The sequence below is a fragment of the Mirounga angustirostris genome, unplaced genomic scaffold (genome assembly GCF_029215605.1).
Source record: "Mirounga angustirostris isolate CCGP_5_RB_7025 unplaced genomic scaffold, mMirAng1.0.hap1 SCAF_4, whole genome shotgun sequence".
NCBI classification, from domain to species: Eukaryota; Metazoa; Chordata; class Mammalia; order Carnivora; family Phocidae; genus Mirounga; species Mirounga angustirostris.
The window spans coordinates 155,071,154-155,083,821 of record NW_026991712.1 but is presented as its reverse complement, the minus strand read 5'-3'; the positions used below and the strand labels follow the sequence as shown (position 1 = coordinate 155,083,821).

General features: G+C 35.4%; 1 protein-coding gene across 2 annotated transcripts in view; it reads right to left on the bottom strand.

Moving 5' to 3' along the window:
* Nucleotides 1–12,668, bottom strand: part of ZSWIM5 (zinc finger SWIM-type containing 5) — a 202,483-nt gene that overhangs the window by 5,021 nt on the left and 184,794 nt on the right. The gene's annotated exons all lie outside the window — the stretch shown is intronic.

Genomic DNA, 12,668 nt, shown 5'->3' with positions numbered 1-12,668 from the left:
AACCCAGTTCAGCCATTTACTGGTTCAATTTCTTCATCCATAAAACAGAAACAGTAACCTTTAGGGTTGTTGTGAGAATCATAAACAACTTGTATATAGTTAATATTCTATGATCCTACTTTTGTAAAAAAAAAAAAGGTAAGTAGCAATGTGTGTGTATAGTGTATGTGTGTGCATATACATGATTAGAAAATATCTAGGAATATTTCTACTGATGTCTTAGTAGGAGTCTTTTGATGTCAGAATGATGGGAGACATTACCTTTTTTCTCCTATGATCTTTAAAAACAATTTTTAAAATTAATAGACTTCATGTTATTTTTATGTTTTAAAATATTTATTTATGGGGGGAGGGGCAAAGAGAGAGGGACAGAGAGTCTCAAGCAGACTCTGCACTGAGCATGGAGCCTGACATGGGGTCCGATCCCACAATCCTGCGATCACAACCTGAGCCGAAACCAAGAGCTAGACACTCAACTGACTGTACCACCCAGGCACCCCAGATTTCATGTTTTTAAAGCAGTTTTAGGTTTATAGAAAATTGAGCAGATAGTACAGAGACTTCTTATATACCTCTGTCCCCACTTCCAGTTTCCCCTATTATTAAGGTCTTACATTAGTGTGGTACATTCGATGAACCAACATCAATATATTATTATTAACTGAAGACCGTAGTTTACATTAGGGTTCACTATGTTATACAGTTCTATGGGTTTTAACAAAGCATTGGTATCATGGACCCATCATTACTGTACAACATAGATTCATTGCTTTAAAAACCTCCCATGCTCCACCTCTTCATGTCTCTCCTCATTCCCCCTGAGAATACTGATCTTTTTATTGTCTCTATAATTTTGCCTTTTCCACAATGTCATACACTTGGAATCACAGTATGTAACCTTTCAGACTGGCTTCCTTCACCAAGCAATATACATTTAAGGTTCCTTCATATTTTTTTATGTCTTGATAGCTCATTTCTTTTTATTGGTAAATAATATTGTATTGTATGAGATGTACCAGTTTTTTTTTTTAAATTCAATTTAATTGACATATACTGTATTATTAGTTTCAGAGGTAGAATTTAGTGATTCATCAGTTGCATACAATACCCAGTGCTCATTAGTTCAAGTGCCCTCCACAGTTTGTTGATCCATTCACCTTTTGAAGGACATCTTGGTTGCTTCCAGTTTTTGGCAATTACGAATATAACCTCTATAAACATTTGTGTGCAAGTTTTTGTGTGGACATGTTTTCAACTCATTTGGTAAAATACTAGAAGCCTGATTACTGGATCAGATGGTAAGACTATGTTTAGCTTTGTAAAAAAAACTGCCAAACTGTCTTCTTCCAAAGTGGCTCCACCCCTTGCATTCCCACAAGCAATGAGAGTTCCTGTTGCTCCACATCCATATCGATGTTGTCAATATTTTGGATTTTAGCCATTCTAATAGGTATGTAGTGGTATCTCCTTTTTAATTTTCATTTTCCTAATGATATATGATGCTGAGCATCTTTTCATATGTTTGCCATCTTTACATCTTCTTTTGTGTGGCGTCTGAGTCTTTTGCCCATTTTTTAAATTCAGTTGTTTGTTTTCTTACCACTGGGTTTTAAGAGTTATGTACGTGTTTGGGATATAAATTCTTTATCAGGTAAGTGTTTTACAGATATTGTCTCCGAGTCTGTGGCTTGTGTTTTCAGTTTCTTAAGAGTGTTTTTCATGGAGCAGAATTTCTTCATCTTTTTTTTAACAATTAAAAAAAAAGATTTTATTTATTTATTTGACAGACACAGCGAGAGAGGGAACACAAGCAGAGGGAGTGGGAGAGGGAGAAGCAGGCTTCCCGCGGAGCGGGGAGCCTGATGCGGGGCTTGATCCCAGGACACTGGGATCATGACCTGAGCCAAAGGCAGATGCTTAACGACTGAGCCAGCCAGGCGCCCCCGAATTTCTTCATTTTAATGAAGTCCTACTTATCAATTTTTTCTTTAATGGATTGTGTTTTTGGTTTGTATTTAAAAAGTCATTGCCAAACCCAAGGTTGCCTAGATTTTCTCCTATGTTATCTCCTAGGTTTATAGTTTTATGTTTTACCTTTATGCCTTTGAGCTATTTTAATTTTTATGAAAGGCATAAGGTAAGGTCAGTGTCTATGTTTTTTTTTCCTGCAAGTGGAGGCCCAGTTTTTCCAGTAGCATTTGTTGAAGACTATTTTTTGCTCCTTTGTCAAAGATTAGTGTACTATATTTGTGTAAGTTAATTTCTGAACTCTCTATTCTGTTCCATTCATCTGGTTGTCTATTCTTTTGCCAATTCCATACTGTCTTGATTACTGTAGTTTTATAGTAAGTTTGAGGTTGGGTAGTGTTAGTTCTCCAGCTTTGTTCTTCTTCAATACTGTGTTGGCTATTCTAGGTCTTTAGCTTTCCATATAAACTTTAGAGTTTTTCAGTATCCACTAAATAACTTGCTGGGATTTTGGTTGAGATTGTATTGAAGCTATAGAATCAAGCTGGGAAGAACTAACATCATAATAACATTGAGTCTTTCTATCTATGGACATAGAATATCTATTTATTTAGATCTTCTTTGATTTCTTTCCTCAAAGTTTTATAGTTTTCCTCATATAGATCTTGTACATATTTTGTTAGATTTACTAAGTACTTTTTTTGGGGTTGCTAGGGTAAATATATTTTTTTTTTTTTTAAAGATTTTATTTATTTATTTGACAGAGAGAGAGACACAGTGAGAGAGGGAACACAAGCAGGGGGAGTGGGAGAGGGAGAAGCAGACTTCCCGCGGAGCAGGGAGCCCGATACGGGGCTCACGGGGCTCAATCCCAGGACCCTGGGATCATGACCTGAGCCGAAGGCAGACGCTTAACGACTGAGCCACCCAGGTGCCCCAAATATATTGTTTTTAATTTCAAATTTCAATTGCCCGTGGCTGGTATAAAGAGAGGCAATTGACATATATAATATAAATAAAAGTCAATTACCTTCCTATATACATATGTATTTTTTCCTACATACATATATATGAAGATTTTTTTTTAAAACTGAAGTATAGTTGACATACAATGTTACATTAGTGTCAGGTGTACAACATAGTGATTCAACAACTCTAAGTTATGCTATGTTCACCACTCAAGTGTAGTGACCATTTGTCAACATACAATGCTATTAGAATACCAGTGACTATATTCCCTATGCTGTACCTTTCATCCTGTGACATGTTCATTTTGTAACTGTAAATTTTTGAGTAAGCCCCACACTGTCTTCCAAAGTAGCTGCACCAATTTGCATTTCTACCAACACTGCATTAGAGTTCATTTTTCTCCGTATCCTTGCCAGCCTAGTTATCTCTTGTTTTTTAAATAATAACCATTCTAACAAGTGTGAGGTGATAGATTATTGATTTTAAATTTTCTTTCTTTTCTAACATATGCATTTAATGCTATAAATTCCCCTCCAAGTACTGTTTTTGCTGCATCCCACACATTTTGATCATTTGTATTCTTTCATTTAGTTCAAAATATTAAAAAATTTCTCAAGATCTCTTCTTTGACCTATGTGCAACTTAGAAGTATGTTGTTTAATCTCCATGTATTTTGGGATTTTCCAGTTATCTTTGTTACTGATTTCTAGTTTAATTCCACTGTGGTCTGAGAGCATACTTTGTATGATTTCTTTTAAATTATTTAGGTGTGTTTTGTGGTCCAGAATGTGGTCTGTCTTGGTGAATGTTCCATGTGAGCTTGAGAAGAATGTATTCTGTTGTTGTGTGATGAAGTATTCTATAAATATTAATTAGATCCAGTTCACTGATACTGCAATTTAGTTCAAGTATATCCTTACTGATTTTCTGCCTGCTGGATTTGTCAATTACTGATAGAAGAATGTTGAATTCTCCAACTATAATAGTGGATATGTCTATTTCTCCTTGCTCTATCAGTTTTTCCTTCACATATTTTGGTGTCCTGTTGTTAAATGCATACTCACATTAAAGATTATTATGTCTTCTGGGAGAACTGACCCCTTTTATCGCTAAGGAATAACCCTCTTTATCCCTGTAATTTTCCATGTTTTGAAGTTTGTTTTGTCTGAAATTTATACAGGCACTCCAGCTTTCTTTTGATTTGTGTTAGCATGGTATACCTTTCTCCATATGTTGTTGTTGTGAAGAAATCTGTGTTTAAGAAATATTTTTAAAGATGAAAATAACTGGCTAAACTCTTATGCATGCTTTCCTGAGAAGAGTTATCTTTTCCAGATTCTTCCTGCTTTCAGTGCAGCTAGTCTGGCATTGAGGCTATAGGGTGTGGAAAGTGAGGGCCAGAGTGTTGATACGCTCCTTATGTGTTTAAAGCCCTGGCCTCGGGGTGCCTGGGTGGCTCAGTCATTAAGCATCTTCCTTTGGCTCGGGTCATGATCCCCGGGTTCTGGGATTGAGCCCTACATCGGGCTCCCTGCTCAGCGGGAGGACTGCTTCTCCCTCTCCCACTCCCCCTGCTTGTGTTCCCTCTCTCTCGCTGTGTCTGTGTCAAAAAAATAAATAAAATCTTAAAAAAAAATAATAAAGCCCTGGCCTCTGTTTTTTTTTTTTTTTTTTTTTAAGAGAGTGCACAAGTGGGCGGAGGAGGAGGGAGAGAGAGAATCTCAAGCAGGCTCCATGCCCAGCAGAGAGCCTGATGCAGGGCTTGACACCATAATCCTGAGATCCCGACCTGAAATCAAGAGTCAGACATTTAACTGACTGAGCCACCCAAGTGCCCCTGGCTTCTGTTTTTAGTAGGAAATACTTGAAAGGTAAAGCATATAAGCTCAATCATAGAGAAATTAAATATCTGCCTAAAGGTAGAGATAAAAATCAAGCCCAGTGATGTTCAGTGTTCGTACTTAGGGTCTATTTGCTTGTTCCAGCACTCTTCATCAATTCATTTATTTATTTATCTAATTTGTGGTAAATATATATAATAAAACTTGCTATTTTAACCATTTTTAAGTGCACAACTGAGTGGTGCTAATCACATTCAAACTGTGTAAATATTACCACTATTTGTAAAACTTTTTAATCACCCCAAACAGAAGTCTCTGGTAAAACTCTAACCTACTTTGTCTTTATTAATTTGCCTGTTGTAGCTATTTCATATAAATATAATCATATAATATTTATCATTTTGTACCTGGATTATTTCACTTAGCATGTCTTCAAGGTTTCTCCAGGTTGTAGCATGTTATCAGAATGTCATCTTTTCATGATTTAATATTCCATTGTATGAATATACCACATTTTATTTATCTGTTCATATGTTGACAGACACTTGGGTTGTTTCAAACTTTTGGCTGTTATGAGTAATGCTGCAATGAACACTGATGTATAAGTATCTGAGTCCCTCTTTTCAATTCTTTTGGGTATATACCTAAAAATGGAATAACTGGGTTATATGGTAATTCTATTTAAATTTTTCAGGAACAGGGGCTGACTCAGTCAGCGGAGCCTGTGACTCTTGCTCTTGGGGTCCTGAGTTCGGGCCCCACATTGGGTGTAGAGCTTACATTTAAAAAAAAAAAAGTAAAATTTTCAGGAACAATCAAACTATTTTCCATAACAGCTGTACCACTTTACATTCCCAATGGCAATGTACAACATTCCAGTTTGTCTACATCCTCACCGAACTTTACTATTATTTTTTATAATAACCATGGGTATGAAGTGGTATCTTGCTGTGGTTTTGATTTGCATTTCCCTAACGACTAATGATGTTGAGTATCTTTTCATTTGCTTATTACTTATATATCTTCTTTGGAGAAATGTCTCTTCAAGTCTTTTGCCCATTTTTTTTTTTAAAGATTTTATTTATTTATTTGAGAGAGAGAGAATGAGAGAGAGAGCAGGAGAGGGAGGAGGGTCAGAGGGAGAAGCAGACTCCCCGCCGAGCAGGGAGCCCGATGCGGGACTCAATCCCGGGACTCCAGGATCATGACCTGAGCCGAAGGCAGTCGCTTAACCAACTGAGCCACCCAGGCGCCTGTCTTTTACCCATTTTTAAAATGGGTTGTCTTTTTGGTGTTGAGTTGTAGTTCTTTATATACTTATATATTAAGCCCTTATCAGATATATGATTTACAAATATTTTCTTCCATCCTGTAGGTTGTCTTTTTACTTTCTTGACAATATTCTTTAAAAACTTTTAATTTTTTCTAAACATTTTACCTTTAAGTCACCTCTACACACAATGTGGGACTTGAACTTACAACCCTGAAATCAAGAGTCACATGCTCCACCAATCAAGCCAGCCAGGCACCCTCAAAAGCTTTTAATTTTGATGAGGTCCAACTTATTTTTTTCCTTTGCTGTTCATGCTTTGGTGTCAAAACCAGGTTTCTTGTAGACAACATATAGTTAGGCCTTTGATTTTTTTGTTTTTGTTTTAAATTTGCTCTGTTAGTCTATTAAAGATTTTTATTTTATTTTTTTTTAAGATTTATCCATTTAAGAGAGAGGGGGTGAGTAGGGGCAGAGAGAAAGGGAGAGAACTCTCAAGCAGGCTCCCTGCTGATCATAGAGCCTGACGCAGGGCTGGATCCCAGGACCTCGAGATCATGACCCGAGCTGAAATCAAGAGTTGGACGCTCAACTGACTGAGCCACTCAGGTGCCCCAGTTTTTCTTTCTTTCTTTAAGATTTTATTTATTTATTTGACAGAGAAAGACACAGCGAGAGAGGGAACACAAACGGGGAGTGGGAGAGGGAGAAGCAGACTCCCTGCCGAGCAGGGAGCCCGATGCGGGACTTGATCCCGGGACTCCAGGATCATGACCTGAGCCGAAGGCAGTCGCTTAACCAACTGAGCCACCCAGGTGCCCTGCCCCAGTTTCTTTTAATTGGTATATTTAACCATTAACATTTAAAGTGATTACTGATATAGTTGGATTAATATCAACCATATTTTTTAACTGTTTTCTATTTATTACACTTATTCCTCGTTTTTTTTTTTTTTTTAATTTCTTCCCTTTTTGGCCATCTCTGGTTTACATTGAGCATTTTTTATGATTTAATTTTCTGCTCTCTCTTATCAATTATACTTCTCTTAAAAATTATTTGTGTTTGCCCTAGAGTTGCAGTATACATTTACAATGAAGCTAAGTTCATTTTCAAATAATTATACCACTTCATAAGGTGCCTTATAATAGTATTCTCAATTTTTCCTTTCCTTCTGTAACATCATTGCTATTATTCATTTCACTTATCTTTAAGCTATAAACACCCAATATATTGGTACTATATATTGCTATTATTATTTTAAAAATTTAAAGACTTATTTATTTATTTATTTATTTATTTATTTATTTATTTATTTTTTGAGAGGGAGGGAGGAAGAGAGGGAGGGAGACAGACAGAGACAGAATATCTTAAGCAGGCTCCATGTCCAGCAAGGAGCCGATGTGGGGCTTGATCTCACAACCCTGAGATCATGACCTGAGCTGAAATCAAGAGTTGGATGCTTAACTGACTGAGCCACCCAGGTGCCCCTAAGATTTTATTTTTATGTAATCTCTACACACCAACATGGCGCTCAAACTTACAAACCTGAGATCAAGAGTCATGTGCTCTACTGACTGAGCTAGCCAGGCACCCCTGCTATTATTTAAGCAAGCAGTTATCTATTAGTTCAACTAAGAACTAAAAAAAAAAAAACCCAACAGTTTTATTTCACCTTCATTTATTTCTTCTCTAACATACCTCTTTTCTTTATGTAGATCTGTGTTTAACATCTATTTAATTTTATTTTTCTCTGAAGGACTTCTTGCAAAGCAGGTCTATTGGCAATAAATTCTCTCAGTTTTTGTCTGAGAAAGTCTTTATTTCTCCTTTACTTTTGGAGGATAATTTAGCTGGATACCAAATTCTAGGTTGGTGTTTTTTTCTTTCAACACTGTGCATATTTCACTTCACTGTCTTCTTGCTTGCATGGTTTGTGAAGTGATGTAATTCTTATCCTTTTCTCTATAGGTAAGGTGGTTTTGTTCTCTGGCTTCTTTCAAGATTTCTCTGTCTTTAGTTTTCTGCAGTTTGAATATGATATGTTTAGGAGAAAATTTTTTGGTGTTCATACTTCTTGGTCTTCTCTGAGCTTCCTGGATCTGTGTTCTGGTGTCTGTCACTAATATTGGAAAATTCTGAGCCATTATTACCTCAAGTATTTCTTCTGCTCCTTTCTTTCTTCTCCTGGTATTCCCATCATGTATATGTTAGATATCTTTTCTAATTGTCCTACAGTTCTCAGATATTCTATTCTAGGTACCCCCATCCCACCATTCTTTTTTTCTCTTTGCATTTCAATTTAAGCAGTTTCTATTGACATTTATAATTTAAGAATTTGGAAATATTCACATGGTTCAATGTTGAAAAGATACAAAAGGTAAATAATTAAAAGTTCTTTCTCCCCCTCACCCCTGGCCCCCATTCACCCACTTCTAACCCTATATGCAACCAATATTATGAGTTTTTGAATTACCTTCCAGTATACTCTATGGATAATAAGGAAATACATTATCTAGTTCCTCTCCTTAAACCTCCCCCCCCAACAGTAGCCTAGTATACAAAGATTTGCATGTCTTTTTCATCATATCAACATATCTTGGAGATTCTTCGACATCAGTACATAAAGAGCTTCTTTTCTTTTAAATGGCTGCATAGTATTCCATTTATGGATGTACAGTTTCACAACTCTTTAATCAAAAGCCTTGGGTTTTGAATGTGTTTTGGAATTCAGAATTTTTTTTACAGGAAGATAATTTATGCATACATTATACATAATCTTTGCAGTGGGCTTGGGGCAAGATCCCATAACTAAACACACTGTGAATGAATAAATATTCACACTAGTTGGGAAGAAGAGCAAAATCAGTATTGTTATTTAACAATATAGCTGTAAACTGGGAAATGAAATGGTGTGATATAGACCATAAATACTTGGTACTCTTTATTTCTAAGAAAACATTCAATAAAACCTAAAACCAAACTATCTTTACATATACATGGAATAAATATTTGCTGTATTTGACTTCTTGAGGATCTTAGGACAAAAGGTTTCATCAGGTTTGCTATTATTGTCACCAAAGATTAGAATTAGATATTTAATGATGGGCCAAGAATGGGATTCTTTAATGATAAAGCAACACTACAATAGATGACCTTTAAAAATGTGTAGTTCTAGGGTAACTCTAGGTATCTCATTAATATGGTTTTCTAGATAAGTGGTCTCTTCAATTAAGTAAGCAGCCATAATCTCTTCACTGATAAATGCATATTATTCAAGGCCAAGTAAATGCTCATACATTTCCCTTATATTACCTATGGAGATTTTTTCCCATCTGTTATATCTCACCATTGTCATCACTACTAGTCTCATGCTTACTTGGGTTAACACCATTTTAGCAGTTTTTCTATCTTGCAAGGAATGTACAATAGGTACACACTTTATTTGGTATGTTTTTGATATCAGATTGCTCTACCTCAGTGCTTCTACAACCTTGGTGAACATACAAGTCATCTTTAGAATTTGTTTAAATATAGATTCTTGGGCTACACCCACAGAGATTCTGATTCAGTGAGTCTGAGAATTTGCATTTCTAACAAGCTTCCAGGTGATATTGATGCTGCTTGTCCACTGACCACACTTTGAGTAGCAAGGTTCTGACTTATCCAGACTTCTAGTCAATACCATTTTAGTGTAAGTAATAAAACTATGTATCTTCTCATTAGTGACACAAAATTCTTCAAAGTCTTTATCTACAAGTTTACTTTCAAACATTATTGTAAGCCAAAGTCTCTGCCAAATATTTATCAATCATTCCAAACACCAGCAACTGTGTAAATGGCATCATTAAGGTAGGCCTGATCAAACTTCTGCAATAACTTCTTTAGGAAGTCTTGGAAGTTAACTGCTGCCAAGTAGAGTATGAAAATTTAAAAAAAAAAATTATATTTGCTCTTCATTGGGAGTAAAATTTCTTAGTCATAAGAAGTTCAGGAAGGGTATGTGTGGAATGGTGGTGGTCCAGGAACAGTATAACTATATGGTTGTCTTCATTCCAGCTTGTGTGCAATGAGTTCCTATCATTGGTACAGATTGAGTCAGTTAGAAAATATCTCTTTGATTACTTATGCTTTTTTTCTTTAGAGACTAACAAATAAATTGTGAACAACTTTTGAAACATCTTAGATGTTGGCTTTTTTCTAACTTTAACTGTCTGCTGCATTGACACATTCCAGAACTTTCAACCTGTGCTTAGAGTCCCTTAAAACCTCTTGCTCATTAATCATTGTTAATTTTTAAAAAAAAGAATACAGGCCAGAACAGAGTTGTTACAGCACTGTATACATGTTTGGTACTATGGTTTTCATTAAAAATTATCTTAACAAGTTTCTCAATATAATTTTCGTCTACTTCATGATAAGTAGAAGCTTCTTTATCATAGATATTCAGATATTTTATACCATGATGCTTCTTAAATTTCTGCAGCCAATTCTGGTATTTTACACTCACTTTAAATATGTTCAGTACTCATGACATGTTCTAGCTTTTTTCATGACCAAAAACCAGTCAGGGGCATAGTCATACTGCTTCATTGTTGAATCTATGCAATCATGGTCATTTCAGCATCTTCATTTTTTGCCCTCTGAAAAATACTCTGTTCTTCATTAGTTCTGGTCATTGTTGTCCTGGTAAAACTTCAACACTCTATTTTTTTCAAGTCATATGTTGTGTTAATTCCCACACCCTACTCTTTAGTAAGATGCCTCACTGACATACCTGATTAAGCTTCTACACTAACTCTATTTTCTGTGTTACTGAAAATGAGAGATACTTCCATCATTTCTTCTTATTCTTATCTTCAATTTTCTGGACATTTTTATAGGACAATTAAACTCAAACAGACAAAATGACAACAACACAAACAAACAAGGCAACACATTACCAGTGAACAGCAAAGATGGGTATGTGACTAAGAGTGCTGAGGATCAACTAATGCCTAATGTCAGCGGAGGTCAGGCTTTGCTGTGAAACTTAAAACAGTTTGGATTTTCAAAGCTGTTCAGATTTTGGAATTCCATGTAAGAGATTTTGGACATAATATATTTAATCAGTCTCCTATTGATGAATACTTAGAATGTTTCAAATATTTTACAATTACAAACAATGTTGGACTGAATAAACAAACATCATTTCACATTTGGGTACAAATATATTTGTAAGATAAAATCCTGGAAATGAAATTGCTGGGTCAAAGGATATGTGCACTGTAATTTTCATAGATATGCCACATTGCCCTCCACAAAGGATTATCAATCTATACTCCCACTCCACACCTTTGCAAACACAATGTTTTATCAAAATGTTTTCTTTTATTTTGAAATAATTTCAAACTTACAGAAATATTTCAAGAATAGTACAGAGAGGTCTTTTCTTACCCCTTTAGCATTCAAAAGTAAGTATGTGATTTGATACCCCATCACTCCTGAATACTGTTGTCTACACTTCTGGCAAACACGGAAACTCTTCTACATATCCACAATACAACCAACAAAATAAGGAAATTAATATTGATATATTAATATCATCTACCACAGATCCTATTCAAGTTTCACCAATTGTTCCAATAACATACTTTATAGCAAACAGATTTTATACAAGATCATATGTTGTATTTAATTTGTCCTATCTCTTTAGTCTTTGTCATTTTGGAAAAATTCCTCAGTCTTCCCTTGACATTCATGATCTTGACCACTTTGCAGATTAAACTAGTTATTTTGTAAGTATGCCCTTCAATCTGGGTATGCCTGATGTTTCCTGAAGTTCTTATAGCTTCCTAACTGGTGTTACATAATTTTGACTTGACCCATTACTGATGGTCTTAACTGTGATCATTTGATTAACGTGACGTCTGCCAAATTTCCCTATTGTAAAGTCACACATTATCCTTTTGTGATTGACAAGTATTTTGTGGAAAGATACTTTGAGATAATGTAAATATCCTTCATCAAATGTTCACCCACTAGTTTTAGTGTCCATTGGTGTCTCTAGGCTGAACTAAGTATTATATGGTTGCCAAATGGTATATAGTCTCTCTCATTTTTTCTCCCAAATGGTATATTCTCATTCCATCATTCTTTCCACAATCATTAGTTGGCATTCCAGTCTTTTATTTGCTCAAACCAGTATAAAACTCATGGATACCTATTTTATTCAATGCGTTATAATCAGTTGCCATCATTACTTAACTATACATTTATTTATAGCTTTATTGAGGTATAACTGACATACAATAATCAGCACGTATTTTAAAATGAAAAATTTGATAAATTCTGAACATATGTATACCCCCAGAAACTATCACAATCAAGATAATGAACATATACATCACCCCCAAAGTTTCCTTGTGACCCCTGGTGATCCCGTCTTCCCTTCCAACATAGCTTGCCCCAGCTCCCATTCCCAGGAGACTGCTGATCTTCTTTCTGTCACTATAGTGGGCATTTTCCAGAATTTTATATAAATGGAATAAAACAATATGCAGTTTTTCCTTTGGTCTGGCTTCTTTCACTTAGCAACAATTACTTTGAGATTCATCCATGTTGTAGTGTGTATCAACAGTTCC